The following is a 19,011-nucleotide window of genomic DNA, read 5'->3' on the forward strand; positions in this document are numbered from 1 at the left end:
AAAAAAAAAAAGGGAGGGTTTTATTAGGAAAGAACTGGCTAGAAAAAAATTCCAATAATTATTACTAGCTTGGGCATCACAGGCACCAAAGAACTGGAAGACTGGAAACGATATATCCATTAACTGCCTGTCAGTACCTGCCCTACCCAGGGTAGAAAAGGGGAGAGGGCTATTTGACCATTCTGGCCTTTTAAAAAAGTAAAGTTAAAAAAAAAGAGAGAGCTTTAAAAGGTAAGGAAAACAGTTACTACAGAATAGCTAATTTTTATTATTAGCTCTGAAATCATTCAGAAAGCTCCTTAACTTCAGAGCACTGTGGGTAATATCTTCCATTTCTGTTTTTTCTTAGTAAGATTCAGAACTTGTAGCTGGCCCAGGGCCACATGCCTCCCTTGCAGCTATGAATGGGCAGAGAGTTCTTGTCACAGAGATATAAGGCTGATGTACCGAGATAAAGCCTAGTATTTTAATTTTCTTTCCCTGCAATGCTGTGAATGAAACCCATGACCTCATGCATGCTAGGCCAGTGTGTCACAAGTTCTACCACTGACCTACATCTCCATCCCTAGCCTAGTGCTTGGAACGCCTAAATGCTAACCTCACCTTAACCACCTCCTGCACACAAAGTCCTTGGCCTCACCCAGAAGATGGCAAGGCAAAAGCTCTAACTGCCTACGCTACATTCAGTAAGGGACACAAATACTCTAAGTCTCTTTTCTTCTGCTTTTTTTTGTTAGAGACAACCATGTCAAGTCCCAAGAGCCTTACAGTTCCCACTGTGCACCCAATGCACAGAATATCAGCACTCTAGACTGCTACGGACTGGGGATAAGAAACGGTACTATTTTAGGTTTCAGCTTGGTGACTGTTCCATGCTTCCACAAAGAGGTCTTTAAATAAAGCATTTTCAAATCTACCCAGGGCTCAGGGCTAGGGTAAGAACATGCCTCTAAGACCTTTTAAGCATAGCAAGATTCACTTTGTTGCTGTCACTTTAAAAAACAGTTTCTCCCTAATATAATCCACAGTTGACAACCCTTTAAAAAGCTACCAGCCCTATTTCTGGCATGTCCGAATAGCAAGTACAAAAAGTCTTATTTGTTACCCCAAACATTTGATAACTTGGCCTGCATATTTAGTGCATGCAAATCAAGGTTCAAGGGTACAAAGATGCCCTGGTTTTAGTCATTACACTTCTTAGTCTACTACATTAGGTTTACAGTCTCAGCAATGGCAGGTGGAGAAACACCAGTACAATCCCAGACAGTTTCTTAGTCAGCCAGCCCCTGAGTATGTAATACAAGTAAAGTCCCAGAATGCCTAGTATAAATGAATAATGCAGCCATAGCTGCCCTAAGACCTTGATCACACTTTAGCAAATCTGTTTGAAATGAGTCCTATGCACAATGGCTTACAGTTCTCTCTGTTATCAGAGGGGCTCAGTCTATGCCAGCTGTTGTAAGGACAGGCTTGCACACACGTGTGGCCCAGCACCCTGACAGAATCAGGACACCACAGTCAAATCCCAGTTCAAAAAGTTAGCATTAGTCACACTGCTGAGAAACTGAGATTAACTTAAAACCCTGGACGCACTCGCCAGTCAAGTCAGTACCAGAGCCATGTGCAAGCTCTGCTGATAATGATGGCTTTTCTCAGAGCCACAAAGCCTCTGATCTCTCTCTGTGTCTCTCTGACTCTCTCTCTCTCTCACCAAAAAGTTAATACCTAGCTTGGCATTTGGCTAATTAATAATGTTTAAATCACTAATTTGGCTCAAAATAAAAAATCTTCCTCCTTCCAGCAAAATTCTTCAAAACACTATAAACATCCAAGGCAAAGTAATAACAACCTCAGAAGACATCTTGGGTGATGGTTGGGTGGACACTGACTAGACCATTAGCTCTTGGAGTAATAGATAGGGCTCTGCAGCACTGTCAGCATCTCTGAGTGTGTTCTGAGCACCCATCTAGTTGCCTCCACTTGAAGTGCTTCTCCTCTCTTTGCTCGGCTTGTGCTTTAGTTGATAGCTTTAACTATCCTTTTGCAACAAGTCAGGAATAGTTCATAGGAAAGAAGAGAGGTCATCAAAGTACCACTGACAGTGTTCACAGACATTGCAAAACCGCCGTGAGATTCATATGCAACCACAAGGGACCCAAAGAAGTACAAAGCAATCTTGATCTTTAACAAAAATAACAAAGTAGGGGTATTAAATACCTGGCTTCAAAACATACCATAAAGTTAGAGTAATCAAAACAATATGGAACTGGCATAAAAACACACACAAATGGAAAAGAACTGAGAAACAACCACATATGAGCGGCAGATGTGCTTTCTACTAAGGTAGCAAGATCATAACGGGAGAAGCCAAGCATCTTCAACAACAGGAGCTGGGGGACTGAACGCCCACATACAGAGAAGAAACCAGACTCACTTATTATCTAAAAATAAAAATTTACTACAAGAAAACAATGAAATGCTTCAGAACATCAGTACTGGAAATTTTTTATATGATGTTAAAAGCCAAAAAATGACCAATGGGATTTCATCAAACTCCCTCATTTCAGCAGAGTGAAGGACATGGGCAGCCAATAAAAACGTTGCCAACTCACACTAAACAGGAACTGCTCTACAGAGGAACTCAAAACCAACAACCCAAATAACCCAATTTAAAGATGGGCAAAAGAGAGGCTGCTCAGATGGCTCAGTAAGTAAAGTAATTGTCATGCAACCACGAGGACCTCAGTTCAGATCCCCTGCTCATATAAAAGCCAGGTGCAGCAACTTGAACCTGTAATCTCAGTGCTGGGAGGAGACAGGAGGATCCTGAGAATTGCTGGCCAGTCGAGCCAGCCAAACTGGCAAGATACAGGTTCAGTAAGGGACCCTGCCTTAAAATACAAGGTGAGAAGAAGAGAAAAACACCTGACTCTGACCTCTGGGTGTGGACACACGCGTGTGGACACACACACACATGTGTACACACACACACAGAGGTATATAGACACCACAGACACACACAAATAGTGATCTGAACAAACATTTCTCAAAAGAAGATGAATGACCAACAAGCATGTGAAAAATGTTTAACATCATTAATCAGGAAAACATAAATCAAAACCACAATGGAATATCATCTCATCTGAGGTGAGAGGATCAGCTGGGCCTGGGAGTTCAACAAACACATAAGCATGTGTGTACACACAGAGAGAGGACTATTACTCAGCCATTCACAACCGTGTAAACTGTAGCTAGAGGACATTATAGTAAATGGCAGGCACGGGAAGGGCAATATCATACATTCCCATGTGTGTGCGGAAGCTTAGAGCTGACATCAAAGCAGCAGGCAACACGGAGCTGGGGAAACAGTTCAGAAGTCAAGAGCACTGCCTATCTTGCAGAGGACTCAGGTTCGGTTCCCAGTACCCACACAGCAGCTCATAACCATTTGCAACTCTGATCCAGGGATGTGACTCGCTCTTGGGGCTACAATGGGCACTGCTTTTTTTGGTGCACAGACATATAAATAGTCATATAAATAAATCTATTTAAAAAAAAACAAATTGTAAGTAGATCCTCCAGTGATTACTAAAGCCTGGGAAGAGTTTGTGTGGATGGCTAATGGACAAGAATGATGGCTTCTGTCGTTGTACAGCACAGTATGCTGATGGTGACTGACAACAATTAACTATGTCAAAATACCTAGTAGAGAAGACTTGAAATGTTCTAACACCAAGGTGACAGACATGCCGGTATCCTCATCTGATCATCTTGAATTTGTTTCCGAAATGTTCTATAGCCTGTGTCAATTGTCAATTGAAAATAGTACAATAAAAAGGGATGTCAACTAGGCCAAAACAGGAGCAATAGGTCAAAGAGAGAGGTGGGTGGAGAGGCTGGGGAAGGCCATTCACCCACCAGGAAGGAAACTGACCTGGCCAGAGGTCGTGTGCATAAATTATTAGGGGAATGGGTAGAGCGATCTCATCTACCCACGGGATCTGGACTGCAGCACTGGGCTGTACGGAGTGGGAAACTATTGAAAGGGCCTCTGAAGGAAAGGTGCAGGGATGAGGGGCATGGGAAGGCAGTCCGTGACTCATGGCAGCAGCCCTCTCCACCACTGCCCTTGCTACTCCAGGTCTTGATGACACAAGTGCTTTCTCTCCTAGAAAATGACTGCTGGACAAAGAGAAAGGAGAAGAGGCGAAACTTCCCCAAATGGGCTGAGCATGTGAGTGTGTGTACGTGTGCACATGTGTGCAAGCCCACCGTCAACTAGATCAAGAATAAGCAACACTTCACCCACACAGCCCTCTGTCACCATACCCCATCAGGTCATCTGGTACAACTGCTCCAAGTCACAGGCAAGTTGAGGGCAAAACCCAGAAAGTGCAAGCCTGTCCCTCCCTCGCTGTGAGCACTGTCTCAGTGGGGTGCTTATCCTGCACCCACCCATTCATCCAGCTCCCTCTTCTCTTCCAAACAAGGTACCTGGATAATTCTCAGCATCTAGCCTCATCCAAATTAAGTTCTGCCAGTCATTCATCCTGCCCTATTTCATTACCACCCAGTCATGTGACGGGACTATTTCCTCTGACGTTTTGTACGTACAACACAAAGCAGTATGTGGGGAATGTGAAAACACCTGACACTTCATGGCACACAATACAGACTTTACATGCCTTAAACAGAGTTCCTGGACAATAGCTGTATCAGCAATCGCTTAACTAAAAGCTGGTGGACCCAGCTCCCCCCCTTTCCCCACCTGCTTCCTTCTCCCATCACCCACATTTCCCTCCCTGGGCTCTGCTGGCTGTCCCCACTTCTCTACACCTCCCTCAACATTTATGTCCCCAGTGGTACACAGAGATGGGACAGGTGTCAGCCCTGTTAGCATTTTTTTTTTTAGACAGTATGCAGCCCTGGCTAGCCTAGAACTCACTAGCAGACTAGGTTCACCTGCCTGCCTCTGCCTCAACCATAACTAGTCCTTGGAGCACATTTTAAAACGGGGCATTGTGGAGAAAACACTTATCAAGACTGGAAGAGTGAGCCTCCATGTGTGTGCCATAGCACGCGTGTACATACACACTCACATACTAAACAAGTAGATTTTTCTAAAACTTCTGCTGGATGAACAAGCTCACAACCACAGAGTCTGCTGCCTCTCTGAGTGTCAGGAGCATCTCGCCTAGGTGGTCAGCTACCACAGACCACACAGCTCAAAGCAAGGCTAAAAGTGACGGTGCTCCCTGCTGCTGCCACCAGCTCACCAGCCCCACTGCCCTACCTTCTCAGCTCTGTGCCTGACCCCAAGGTCAGACGCTCAGGTTCTCATGAAAGTCGCAGGCCCATGTAAGCTCATGGGCCATGGTTCCCATCTTCATTGCAAAGTTCTTCCCCCTGCACTCACTCCTAAGATCTGACAACTCTTTACCAAACCCAGCAAAGATATTCATATTATTACAATACTTAAAAATCACGTGCAAATAATTAAATATTTTATTTAAAAATGCTTACCCTTTCTGTAAAAAAAAAAAAACTTGAATTTTTGATACTTTATTTACAAAAAGTTTAAAGCACTGGTCATAACCTCAAAATGATTTCAACAGGGCCACCTTTTGAGACACACTGTATCTCCTCCTCCAGGCTCTCTGGCCATCTCCTTCCTCGGTATCAGTGCCAAGGGCCTAGAGTGTGATATAAGTCTGCTCTTCACATTGCTTTTATGAACTGGGATGAGACATTAAATTGGAAAGTCAAGAAAACTAGACATACCTCAGCTCGCTAGCTCCAGGGAAAGTGTGAAAGGACGGGCCGTTCTGAGCATAGCTGTACTTGGTGGTGGCTCTTACTTCACCCAAACATGAAGAGGGAGCCATGTTGGTGAAGAGGGGACACACAGCAGGTCACATTAGGAGAAACCAGAGTGCTACCAACCACCACCGAAAGTCCTCACTGGGCTGACTCCAGGCAGGTTCCCCAAATACTTCTTGAGTTCCTGCTAGCCATACTGCTCTCATTTTTCTTTTAAACTGCACAAGCAGCAGCAGAGTTCAGTGAAACTTACATATTAGAACACAGAGAAATGTTGTGGAACAGTGTGTCAGAAGAGGGAGCCTAGATCTTCAGGGCCAGCCCAATAGACTTCATCCTTGTTGGTCAAAGACAGAACCTGGGGCTGGGATGTAGTCCACACTGCTTTCCTTTAGTATTCAGTCTACAGAGAAGACATAGGATGCGGGCACGACAGTTGGGTGGGCAAGCTGGGGCACAGAGCAGAGGGAATTCATAAGGATCAAGCTCCCGTAGTCCTAAAACACTTGTCAGTTCACACCATAAGCTGACCACCCAACGCTGGCAGTCCCTTCACACAAAGCCAGTCCCATCTCCATCAGGAGAGTCGGGGTAGTCTTGGTTAAAATAAGGAAACAGGATATCTGGGTCCCAATCCTGGGCTTATTAGTTATTAGCCAGATGAGGCGGACACACTGCAGTTCCAACAAGCTCTCAGGTGTTGCTGATGCTGCCGGTCTGGGACCACCTAGAGGAATACTGGTCTGAGCCAATCAGCACACAGCACTCTCATGCTACCCTGGGCCCCTGCAGAGCAGAGAGATCTGCATAATGACTGAGGAGCTGGCTTGTTTGTTTCCTTCTCTGTCCCTGATGGATAGAAGCAACAAACCACTTAGTCCCACCAACCCTAGCAACCATCTTGTAATCATGAGGCAACAGCATCAGTGCCGGCTGTAGAATTTAAGTCCCTGACAAGACTGGTAAGCTGCTGACGCAGGAACTCTCCTGTGTTTACTTGGCAGCTGAAAGCATGCCAGCCAGATACCCTACAATCCAGGGCACCCCCTCCCTTCCCAAAGGGGCGCTCTTCCCAGAGATGTCCACTTGCCTAAACATACTTCCTTCAGACGTCCAGAATTTACATACCTGGCTCATCAGTGAGTTAGAAAACAAATCACTTATAATGCAAGCAACACAGGAGAGGCAAAGAAAGTGGCGCACACCCTATAGAGAATTAACTCAATCAACCGGCTTCTGTAACAGCTGATCCCAGATGCTGTGGCTGCGGCCAGAGGTGCAGAGCAGCAAGTGCATAGAGGATTTTCAGGAGACCTCAGCACCTCTCAAATCACGTTCACGAGGGGTGTGGCGGGAAACTGAGGTCAGAAGGAGTTCCAGGTATGTGAAGGAGGGAGCAGAGAGGCAAGGGAAGGGGACTGGAAGGGGCAAATATTTTCCTCCACCAGAGTCCTCACTCCTCCTTCAGGCGATCAGGACACCTCTGTATTCCTGACTCTAACAGGAAGCAGACACCTCATTCATATTATGAGCCTCTGTGACCCAGCCCCCTACATATAATTTACCTTCCAATTTCTGAGGCCTCCACCAGGGGGATGGTAAATTATATGGGGGGAGGAGGGAGGGCTAGGTCACTGAGGCTTATAATAAGAATGATACTATAACAAAAGCCTGAATGCAGCCAGGCAGTGGTGGCATATACCTTTAATCCCAGCACTCTTGGAGGCAGAGACAGGCAGATCTCTGTGAGTTTGAAGTTAGACTGGTCTACAGAGGGAATTCCAGGACAGGCTCCAAAGCTACAGAGAAACCATGTCTAAAAAACAAACAAACAAAAACCGAAGGCAGGAGGTCAGGATTTCTGGCTACTTAGGGACTTCTGGAAGTCCAGTTCAAAACTCGCTGAGTTCTAGGAGCAAATCTTACAGTCCTGGCATGGAAATACAGTGGTTTAGGCGCCAGAGGCAGAAACACCTGGCTCTGACCCCACCCAGTTTCTGTCAACACCATCTTGCAGCTGCCTGGCCACACCTCCCCTAAGCGCCTCTTCAAGACCTGACAAGACCTCTCAGAGGATGCCTGAGGAGAGATGGCCTAGGTCTGGCATGTGGTGTGGTCAGATAAGGTTGGGTTCCTTTTCCTTGGGGGAACAATTCCTACTTAAAATTGCCAGAAACCTTATCAAGTAACATAAGACCAATCTAGTATGAGAAACCACAGACAAAGGACATGAACGGGTAATTCAAACTAAAAAGTTCAACATATAAAGGAATTCAATGATTTTGGCTATTTGAGAAACATAATAAAAGCATAACGTCTTTTGGGCCATTAGATTGGCAAAATTAAGGTGCCAAAGCTGCAGGGAAACAAATGATGGAAGGGTGTGAGCTAATGAGGCCCACTTTGGGGTGTAATCTGACAAAACTGTTGATTCACAATTATTCCTTGTCCTACTGATGCTAACAGGGCCCTGTAAGACTGAGGGGTGGCGCTAAAGGGACCTGGTCCATATGTAACTGGCTTTTTTTTTTTTTTCAGCAGAAAATTGGAAAGGACCTGCATGCCCACCAATATAAGATGGCTTGATAAATTACAGCATACCCTTCCTCTGGAATATGGACTCCCACCTCCAAAAAAGGGTAAACTCATCATGTCAGTACACAGACAGACTCCAGAATATAGTACGGAATTGAAAAAGCTAATCAGACAATATGGTATGTAATATGACTATATTTACATTTACACGAGCAATTTAAACATTCCATTTTCATTTATTTTGAGTCACCAAGGATGGAACTCAGGTTGTCAGGCTATGGGGCAAGTGCCTCTATCTGCTGAGCCATCTTGCCAACTCTAACAAGAACTCCAGTCCCTGAAAAGGTCTTCGGGCAATGGCACAAGGACTGGTGCTGGAGCTTGGTGGCACAAGGCTTCTCTGGCATGCATGAAACCCTACGTTACAAACACATACATAAAGGCAATGATACCACCTCCACTTGCACAACAACCTGGGCATTCTGGAGTCTAAAGCCACCCTCCAAGAAGGAAACAGAGCTCTGAAAACGGCTGGTTCTGAGGCGAGGGCAAGGAAAATACAAATTGAGTCTCAAAGATTTTGAACCAGAATGGAAAAGAAGTCCTTAAGGAATGATCAGAACATGTACAAAGAAAGGGACTCCCTAAAGGATAAATCTGGGACAGAGTCATACAGAAATAATGACAGGAACAGACTAAAGCCTAATTAATGGATACAGCAAGATTTTCATGTTCTAGGGATGTAAATCGAGAAGTGTATTTTAGGGAAAATCCTCTTTAGTTTAGTTCGGTTCTCTAACACACGTAGAAGGAAACAAGAAATTAGAAAACTCCCATCTGTCAACTCTATAAGATTCAGATAAGAAGTATCGGTGGGTTCTAACTGTGGCTGGAAAGACTGAGGAGTAGCATGTCCTGCATCCCTACAAGATGCATATTAACCACAAAGGGGGAAATGTAACTTTTCAATGAGCCCCACACCATCCTAATCAAGATATCAAAGCTAACCAGTCTAGTGTAGAGTTTAATGAGATAGTGGGCAGGATCTGCCTCACACTGAGCCCAGCCAACAAGGCTGCAAGGTCTGCTGCTCTTGCAAGAAGTACCTAACCCAAATCCAAATAGTGTGAAACCCCAACTGAGGGGCATTATCTGAAACAGTCAATAGTCTTCAAGCATGTCAATTACATTAGATACAAAGAAACACTAGTTAAGATAGACTGTAGCTTAAAAGAAAAGAAAAAAAAAAAAACTGAAGGCAACAAATAAGCCAGAGTTTTCTTTTGGGATAAAGGACATTGTTAGAGCAATTTCTAAGATCTAAGTAAGACCTATGCATTAGATAGCAGCATCCCTGTCCATGTTCATTTCCTGAGTTTTAAGTGCTGTATGTATAAAATGTTTTTAAGAAATCAACCTGGAAGTATTTAGAGGTACAGGGTATTTGGCATCAAAATGCGACTAAGTTGTTTGTTTAAAGCATGAAAATGAGAGAAGGGTAACAGAGATGCAGCAGCAAAATGCTCACATTAGGAGAATCTGGACAAAGATTTTCCGAAAAATCACTTACATTTATTCTTATCGTTTTGCTGTGAGTCTGAAAGGACATCAAAGTACAAAGGAAAAATTAGTTAAGAGAGCAAGGAGCACTCTAGGGGTTTCTGAGGATTGGGTTCATGACGGTCTTTTCTTTCAGGCACAGAGGGGCAGGCAAAGTGAAGCAAGCCTGCAAGGGGCTGGTTAATACTGGTCTCCCTAACAACGCTCTGCTCAGAGCCTCTGCTCCAGGCCTAGTCTCCTGCTCATCAATCAAGGTCTGCCAAAGAAGCAGGAACATAATCCAGCTTTCTCTGCCACAGACGTGTGCTGTTTACTTCTTCATGAAAGTCAAAGCCTCCCGACACCATTGTGTAGCTGATGATTCTAAGAACTTCTCTGAATATGGAAACTAAGGAGGAGTTTTGCATTAAAAAGTCAAACCAAGATAAAATAGCCTTGATGGAAAGTTTCCCCCTCTCCTCTGCCTCACTGAGTTCTTGAGAGGCTAAACAGTAGAGTGGGGATGGGAGTGCTTTCCTAGTCCTTTCTTCTGGTGCATTCCTGAGAATTCTCCTAGGTAGGCAGCTGCATAGGGCCAATAGTTCTTTATCACACACCCCATTTCTCCAGTGTTCTATCTTTTTTTGTTTGTTTTTGTTTTGTTTGGGAGACAGGATTTCTCTGTAGCTTTGTAGCCTGTCCGGAACTAGCTCTTGTAGACCAGGCTGGCCTTGAACTCACAGAGATCTGCCTGCCTCTGCCTCCCACATGGTCTAATCATTTATGCAAAGCTTCTGTGTGTATCCCCTTAAAGTGATTTTTTTTAAACAACTAATATTCATTTTAACGGTAATACTACGAAGTCCCTAGGTTCCAAAACAACGGAGTAAACTATAATGTATGCTCTAAACGCTGGGTCTGCTTGAGAGCCTGGGATTACCCAAGCAGATTCTGAGAATGACAACAAATGAAACGTCACTAGATAGGCAGAGTAGCTAAGGAAGGACGGCAAGCACTCTCACCGAGCCCAGCAGAAACACAGCCCTCGTTTTTCTCCATTCCTGTCAGCTCGGTCTTTAAGACGACCCTCCGAGTGACTTTGGCTCATTCCTACATTGTGTTGACAAGACACAAGGAACACTGCCTGGCAAAGCCGTTCACACGCAGCGCCACCCAAGAAACAGCAGTGTGATCTCCCGACACCACCACTGTACTGAACCAACACTCGGACCTCCTCGGGTGAGCACCAGCTCCCTTCAAAGAACTGAATTTTCCCAGGAGAAACCTTATGTCAAAGGCCTACACAAGGGCCTCAGACCAGATTCAAAGACAAAATTTACTGACTTCAATCAAAGACGACAAGGCTAAGTAAGGAGGACAATCAGGAGCTGTTCTCTGCTTGACACTAACATTTAGACTTCAAAACAGACTCAGCAAGTGAGGTTCGGCTTTCACCTTTTGGAGATGAGAACATTGAGAACCTGAGTTGGGAAATGACAGAACCTTCGGAATTCACCCCCAGATCAGCTCACTCTGTCCCCAGGCCCCTGTGATGTACCCATTGTCCACACAACCTACTGGGCACAGGAGTGAGTCAAGCTGAATATCATTGCAACATCCCAACCTCGGTGCCACCCCACCCTCCCCCATTCCCTTGGCTCAGATGCCCTAACTGGCAGGTGACAAATCACGTTATACTCTAGGGCAGCCTCTCAACACCAAACACATTCAGAGGCAAAGCGAAAGACAAGAAGATGGCATTTACAACGGCCTATACTTCCTTCTTACCCAGAGAGACATTTTCATGAGCTGTCAACTCCGGGCAGGAGGAACCCACCATTATGTAATGTCAGAGGGCAAGCGACAAGGGGCAAGAGAAGCCAAGGCCCATCAATGCTCCCATCCTTCGCCCACAAAGATATAAATTTGTGTCTGACATTTTGAGTGTTTCAGTGGCCTACACATTCATGACTGGCTTTGCAAAAGACGACCACGGATCCCTGGAAACCGCTCAGGCCTCAATTAGCTTAAGAGCAACGCAGAGGGATATAAAATACATAAAAAAGCAAAGGTGGGGGAGATGCTATCCGGGACGATGCGCGGACAGAAAACGCTTCGAGAGTTGCGAGGATGCAGTAGGTGTCCTCCACCAAGATGCATGTTTATTTTTACCAGGTGTTTTGACACCTGAGATACCCGCGAGACCTTCAGAGCTGGAAGCCCGGAACCCAGCAGAGATGCATCCGGCAGGCGCGGTGTATAGCATCCCACAGCTCCCCAAGAGGCCCAAGGCAAGGGGGCGGCAAGTCTAGGACCACTCTCCAAAGACGCAACCAGCGAACCGCTAGGCTGTACCACTGCCATGACAACCGCGGGCGCCGTCCGGTCGGGTCCCCAGTGTCTCCAGCTCCCAGCCGCCGGGCCCCTCAGCTCAGTCCCGCACCACCGGACCCAGCTCGGCCCATCTCGGCCCACCTACCTGGCGCGCCCCGACCCGGGCACTCGCTCAGTCCCAGCCTCCGTCCTCCTGGCTGCGCGCCCCGGCCTCGGCCCCACCGGTCGCTGCCGGGTCCTGAAGACTGGCCGGGACTTAGGTTCTGGCCGCCTTGCTCCGGCCGGTGGCGTCCACCCAAGACCCGAACCCCCTGTCTCCGCGTAGCCCGAACCCTGCCCCTGCCTTCACTCAGAACACAGCGCACAGCCCCGCCCCGGTTCCGCCCCCTCGCCGCGCATGCGCGTTTCACGCCCGACCGGCGCCCTGCCCCCTCCCTTGCTGACTCCGCCCCCAGGAGATCGCACCGCCCATAAGGTCTCGCCCTCTTCTGTGACGTCACCCAGGAGTGGGCAATTTTGTTCCCTTCCTAGTTTCTGCTAAGAGAACAGGTAACTAGGAGAAAAGCGCTGGAGGTCGGAAGTACAGGTGTAACTAGTCAATCACTCGGTGGGCGTGGTTATCAACCAAGCTGCTATCATTTGAGTGGCCTTCCACACTTGGTCTAGTTCACGTGTACAGATACTCATTTATATAGACTCCCAAGAGACTACCGTCCTTCCCCTTCTTGCTCAAAATTCTATTTTTCCATGGGAAACTTTCAGGAGATGCACTTCTGTCTGAAGAAGGGAAATTTGTCTGAAGAAGGGAAACTACTGGGCTAAACATAAACATTAACTTTTCAGGTTTTTTACACATCACTTTTTTTTGTTGCTTGTTTTGTTTGTTGTTTTCTGAAACAGGGTCTCATGTATCCCAGGTTGGTTACCAACTCACTGTGTAGTTGAGGGAGCCACTGCCTCCCAATGCTGATACAATGCTGAGATCGCAGGAATCCACTGCAAAACCAATTTTATCTTCTGAGAAGTAACTCATTAAAATACTTATCTTGTTATTTCTTCGTATGAATGGGAGAAAGTATTGACAGAACCTTAACCCTAAGACCAAAAGCTGAGTAAATCAAACATGCATGCAAAAGTGAAACCTATCTTCCTATTTCATTTTCTAAAGTTCAGGTGGCTGGGTTTGCCTGGTCTTCTCAAGGCAGTCCCTGTTACAACTTCCTCCCAAGAAAACTGCTAATAGCAATCCCCTTCCCTCCGCTCCCAAAAGCATCCCACTTAGGCAATAAACGTCATGGCCAGTGTCCTAGTTTCTGTCTCTATTGCTGTGGTAAGCCACCAACCGAAAACAATGTGGGGAGGAAAAGATTTATTTGGCTTAGAGGTTACAAGTCCAACAACAGGGAAGTCAAGGCAGGAATTCAAGGCAAACACATGGAGGCAGGAACTGAAGCAAAAGCCATGGACGAAGGCTAGTTGTTAGGGTGTTCAGTCTGCTTCCTTAGACAACTCAGGACCATTTGCCCAGGGGTGACACAGCCCACAATAGACCTTGGTCTCCCACATCAATCATTAAGAAAAATGCCCCACAAGGAGCAGAGGGTGGGGTGGGGTTGGGTGAGAGGAGGGGGAGCAGGAGGAGAGGAGGGAGGAGGAACTGGGATTGGTATGTAATTAATTAATTAATTAAAATTGAAAAAATGCCCCATGGAAGAGCCTACAAAGCAATCTGATGGAGGTATTTTCTCAATCGAGATTCCCTCATCCTAGACAAATCTAGCTTGTGTCAACAATAACAAACTAGCCGGTTACAGCCACACTACTTATAATCAAGCTAACAAGAGTTTTCAAATCAATAATAGCCTTAAATACTTTTTAATTCACAAATTTATAAATAAATATCAGTCTTCTTTAACAGTCATTCAAGACAGTAACAAATATGATCAGAGCTCCAATATTTGCCCCCTGACTCTTGCACACTTCTGAGGAATATTAAAAGAGCAGTCATGTTTTCACTGTGTTGATTGATACCCCCAATCCATTGTACAAAGAAAATTAGCAAGAAAAGAGGAAGCTGAATTTGTGGACATGTATAGCCATGTGCATTCCTACACATGACACCATGAGAGAAGGTTTAGCCTGGGCACAATGTCTTTCAACGTTCTCGACATTGGGGCCCCAAACGCCAGCAATGTAAACATCTCAATAAGAATGTAATTATTCCAAGCAAACAGGAGCACCCCTCCTCTTAACTGCCAAACTACTGACAATTCTGAGATTGGAATTGACTCAGAAATCTCTCACACTGGGAGAAAGAAAAGGCTGGGAAAGCTGGTGCCAGCCGGAAGTGGAGCCTGTCTCCCAGAAAGAGAGTTCACACATCGCTTGCATCTTGTCAGAGCGCTCTGCAGCAGAGAGAGGAAGTGATGGTGAACATGAATGACCTGGCCTGGGTCTGCTTAGCTACACAGAACTCGAGTTATGTTTAAACGGAATCCTCAGGTTAGGACCTGGGAAGACGGACTGGGGGTTTGGAAGGATGGGAGAGGATGCCATTGGATCTTTATGCCTTTCTCCCCGATAAAGTCACACTTGACAAACGTCCTGTTTTTTCACTACTGTTTGTTGAATTGGCCTATTGTGGACTTATGGCCGAGACTAGCCTACCAGGCTACCAGAGCTCAGGCTCTGATCCTAATGACTCTAGAAACAGCTTCAACTTTCACTCACAACTTTGCTAGGGGTCCAGGGAGACCACCCAGCGGAGACACTTGCCACCAAGCCAGAGGACGTGAGTTCAAACCCCAAGTGGTAGAAGGAGGGAAACAAACTTCACAAATTGTCCTCTGAGTTCCACTACCCTCACATGTACACATTGTGACATACACACACACACACACACTCACACACACACCATCTTAAAATTATAAAACAAACAAACAAAAACACTGAAAATGTACATTCCCAAGCCCCACCTCAGACGCTGTTTCTAACAAGCCTTAGCTGAGGAGCATACGAACTTAAACTAACATCTATGTACAAGAAACAGCTGATTTTAATAAAAGAACTAAGGGCTGGGCAGCATTACCAGGACTAGAGCCATCCTACATGAGGCTTTTTCTTAGACCAGTAAATATGATGCTTAAATGTGTTAGGAATATTTTCTAAAGCGAGCTCTCTGCCAACACAAATTGCCAATCAAGCCAAATCAAAACAAGCCAAATTAAGAAATATCCAGGTTTAATGAGAGTTCTGCACTCTCCGGTGGCCCCTGGGGCTGCGAACGACTACCAGGAGGAAGAAAAAGAGACCACGTGTTCCTCTTTTGAGACTACATTTAAATACTCTGTGGGAGTGGGTCAGGACCTAGCCTGCTGGGATTTGGAGTCCAGACCAATATAACCCTCAGGCCTAGGGGCTGGGATTGATACAAGGGGCTGGGGCCTACGTTCCCAACTTAACAATATGTATAAGTAGTTTTGTTAGAAAATAGACGTAGACTAGAGCACCATGGGTTCTGAAGCCCTAACGGCTGTGGAAAGTCACTCTAACATCCACTGGAAGGACCGAAAGGACCTGGGCGCCTCAAAAAGTCCCATTCCCTAAAACTTAGCACTATTTGACTAGTCTGATAACATCCTGGTAGGGCTTGTCTTTAGATAACATGACTAACAATATTCTCATAGAAAATGGAGTTATTTGCCAGGTTAAAACAACAACAACAAAAACAACACCGAAAGCATTTAGCACTGCAGCTGCTGGAGCTGGTTGGAGCTGAGCAGAAGCTAAAACTGAAAAGGAGGAGGTAGGGGTGGTGGTGGGAAAGGGCAGTGAAGGAACTGGAGGGGAAGGAAACTGGGGGTGAGATTGATCAAACCACAGTCCTGCGTTATGAAATTCTAAAAAAAAAAAATAATCATTTTTAAACCCTAAAAGGAGATGACTCAGCAATTAGGAACAAAGGCTGCTCTTCCAGAGGATCAGGGTTCAATTCCCAACGCCCACATGACAGTGAACAACCATTTGTAACTCAAATTCCAGGGGAGTCAATGACCTCTTCTGGCCCCCACAGTCACCAGGCATGCATATGGCATGCAGACATAAAGGCAGGCAAAACATCCATACACATAAAAATAATAAAAGTAATGAAAAAAATCTAAAAGAAAATACATGGGGAGTGAGATGTCCAAGGAGGAAGGAGTTGAAAAGATGAGAAATATTTCTGAAATCTTAAAAAGATTTTTCCATAAACACAACTGAGCACAGGCCCGGGACAGACTTGAAACAGCCCCCAGTTTTCCACCTTCAGCCAACTTCAAGACTTAGAACAAGCAGGATGTGCCACTTAAGGAAGTTGTCTGTGTCTGCCTGAGGATTGAAGACAAGCCCAGCACGCACACAGAGCCCCAGCTCTAAACACAGGAAGGACCTGAGGATGTCTCGAATCACCGGAGAGCCAACAAGCTAACCAAGCAAAGACCCGTGATGGCGTGGACGTGACATGGCCCCCAGACACTCACGTAGACTGTCTCTTGTTTTGATTTTGTGGGGTCTTGTTTGCTTGCTTGTTATTGGTTTTGCTTTTATTTTATTACAGGAGAGTATGGCTATGCAGCTGTTGTGAGTGTGCTTTGTTAGAAAGAGGCAAACATGTTTGCATTTTTCTACAATATCAGAATTACTGAATAACAATAAAATCACAAGGGACGGTGTTTTCATCGGCAGCAATTTGCCATCCAGTCCTGTTTTCCTTCCTAGTCTTAGCAGAGGCAAAAGCCTGCTCCTACATTCTAGTCTAAGTACCAATATTAACTCTTGGACCACATATTACATAGCAACAAATGTATCTAATGTACATATGTAGTTACAGGATGACTGTAAGGGTTACAGAGGCTTGAGGGGTCAAACCTGGAAAATGGACAGAAATGCAAAGGCATGGGGAGGGGATTTGTCCTACTTGGCTTTCCGTTGCTGTGATAAACACCACGACAGAAAGGAATTTTGAGGGGAAAGGGTTTATTTGGCTTACATTGTCTGATCATAGTTCTTCACTGAAAGAAGTCAGAGCAGGAATTCAAGGCAGGAACCTAGAAGAAGGAACTGGAGCAAAGGCCATGGAAGAATGGTGTGTATTGCCTTACTCGGTTCATTGTCTTGTACAGCCAAAGACTACCTGCCCAGGGGTGGTACAGCTGCCAATGCTGGACCCTCCTACATTAATCATTAGTTTTTAATATGCCCCATAGATGTGCCTGTTATAAATATAGTCAAAAAAAATCAAACCATTTCTCAAAAGCTAAAGAAAAATATAAGAACAATACCACATCAAAACAGAATATTAATATGTAGAGATTATACTTTAATGCTGTAAGTTAAAGATGTAATCATGGAAATGAAAATTCCGTTCCAAAAATACAACCAGAGATTGGGCCAGAAAAAGAGAACTAGCAATTGAGAGGGTTGGCCAGTCGATGTTGCACAGTCTGAGGAACACATATGAGAAGCCATAGAGAAAAACCAAATCGAAAGAACTTGAAACTTTGGTCAGATACTGTTAATCATTCTATCTGTACACAGGGGAGAGAAGACAAGGAGATTGGGAAATAACTTTGAGAAATAACCACTAAAATCTCACAAATTTGATGAGAAAATATTAACCTCCGCATCCAAGAAGTCTGCTAGATTTCAACTAGAATGACCTCAAGGAAATTCATGCCTTAACACAGCATTATGAACTATCAAAGGCCAAAGACGGAGAGACTTTTGAAAGCAGAAGCAAATTATCACACATAAGTGGTTCTCAATAAAACTGATGCCCCTGTCTTATCAGAAGAAGCAATAAGCAGCAATAAACATTGTCCTATCAGGGTTACTGTTGCTGTGACGAAACACCATGACCAAAAAGTAAGTTGGGGAGAAAAATGTTTGTTTGGCTTACACGTCCACATCATAGTTCATCATTGAAGGAAGTCAGGGCAGAACTCAAACAGAGCAGGAAACTGGAGGCAGCTGTTAAAGAAGCCATGGAGGAGTGCTGCTTACTGACTTGTTCCCCATGGCTTACTCAGCCTGCTTTCTTTTCTTTTTTTGTTTTTCTTTCTTTCTTATTTATTTATTTGTTTGGTTGGTTTGTTTTTCAAGACAGGGTTTCTCTGTAGCTTTGGAGCATGTCCTGGAATTCACTCTGTAGACCAGGCTGGCCTTGAACTCATAGAGATCCACCTGTCTCTGCCTCCCGGGTGCTGGGATTAAAGCTGTGCACCACCACTGCCTGGCTTCAGCCTGCTTTCTTATAGAGTCCAGAACCATCAGTCCAGGGATGGCACCACCTACAGTGGACTGGGCTCTCCCCCACTAAACGCTACTTAAGAAAATGTCTTGCAGCTGGATCTTATGGAGGCATCTTTGTAAGTGAAGTTTCCTCCTCTCAGACGACTTTAGCTCATAACAAGCTGACATAAGACTAGTCAGTACAAAGAGTCCAAGCAATGAAGGGAAAAAGCTTCAAACCTAGAATTTTACCTTTAGAAAAACTAGCCTTCAGAAAAGGGGAGAGATTAAGACTTGAATTTATTTTTGGCAGTCCCACCTTCTAAGAAATACTTAAGGTTATTTGCTGGGAAATGGTGGTGCATGCTTTTAATCCCAGCAAAAGAGAGGCAGAGGCAGGTGGATCCCTGAGTTTGAGATCATCGTGGTCTACAGAGTGAATTCCAGGCTATACAGAAAAATTCTGTCTCAAAACGATATATATATATATTATATATATATATCATATATGTG

At 45.1% G+C, this 19,011-nt stretch overlaps 1 protein-coding gene across 7 annotated transcripts in view; it reads right to left on the minus strand.

The window, feature by feature from the left end:
• Positions 1-12,594, minus strand: part of Inpp4a (inositol polyphosphate-4-phosphatase type I A) — a 112,489-nt gene extending 99,895 nt beyond the window's left edge. For all 7 annotated transcript variants that reach the window (XM_050134627.1, XM_050134625.1, XM_050134621.1 and 4 more), the window contains exon 1: positions 12,374-12,594. The gene's annotated coding sequence lies outside the window, so the exon portion shown is untranslated. The remainder of the gene's footprint in view (positions 1-12,373) is intronic.
• Between the last annotated feature and the right edge of the window lie 6,417 nt (positions 12,595-19,011).

The sequence above is a fragment of the Alexandromys fortis genome, unplaced genomic scaffold (assembly GCF_014885135.2).
Source record: "Alexandromys fortis isolate MF-2015 unplaced genomic scaffold, M_Fortis_MF-2015_v1.1 scaffold_20, whole genome shotgun sequence".
Lineage (NCBI taxonomy): Eukaryota > Metazoa > Chordata > Mammalia > Rodentia > Cricetidae > Alexandromys > Alexandromys fortis.